Genomic DNA, 395 nt, shown 5'->3' with positions numbered 1-395 from the left:
ACTCTTTGCATGAGGTGGCCAAAGTACTGGAGTTTCAGCTTTAGCATCATTCCTTCCAAAGAAATCCCAGGGCTAATCTCCTTCAGAATGGACTGGTTGGATCTCCTTGCAGTCCAAGGGACTCTCAAGAGTCTTCTCCAACACCAGTTCAAAAGCATCAATTCTTAGGCACTCAGCCTTCTTCACAGTCCAACTCTCACATCCATAAATGACCACAGGAAAAACCATAGCCTTGACTAGACGAACCTTTGTTGGCAAAGTAATGTCTCTGCTTTTGAATATGCTAACTAAGTTGGTCATAACTTTCCTTCCAAGGAGTAAGCGTCTTTTAATTTCATGGCTGCAGTCACCATCTGTAGTGATTTTGGAGCCCAGAAAAATAAAGTCTGACACTG

The sequence above is a fragment of the Bison bison genome, unplaced genomic scaffold, assembly GCF_000754665.1.
Source record: "Bison bison bison isolate TAMUID 2011002044 unplaced genomic scaffold, Bison_UMD1.0 scf7180017864300, whole genome shotgun sequence".
Taxonomy (NCBI): domain Eukaryota; kingdom Metazoa; phylum Chordata; class Mammalia; order Artiodactyla; family Bovidae; genus Bison; species Bison bison.
This window is presented reverse-complemented; position numbering follows the sequence as displayed.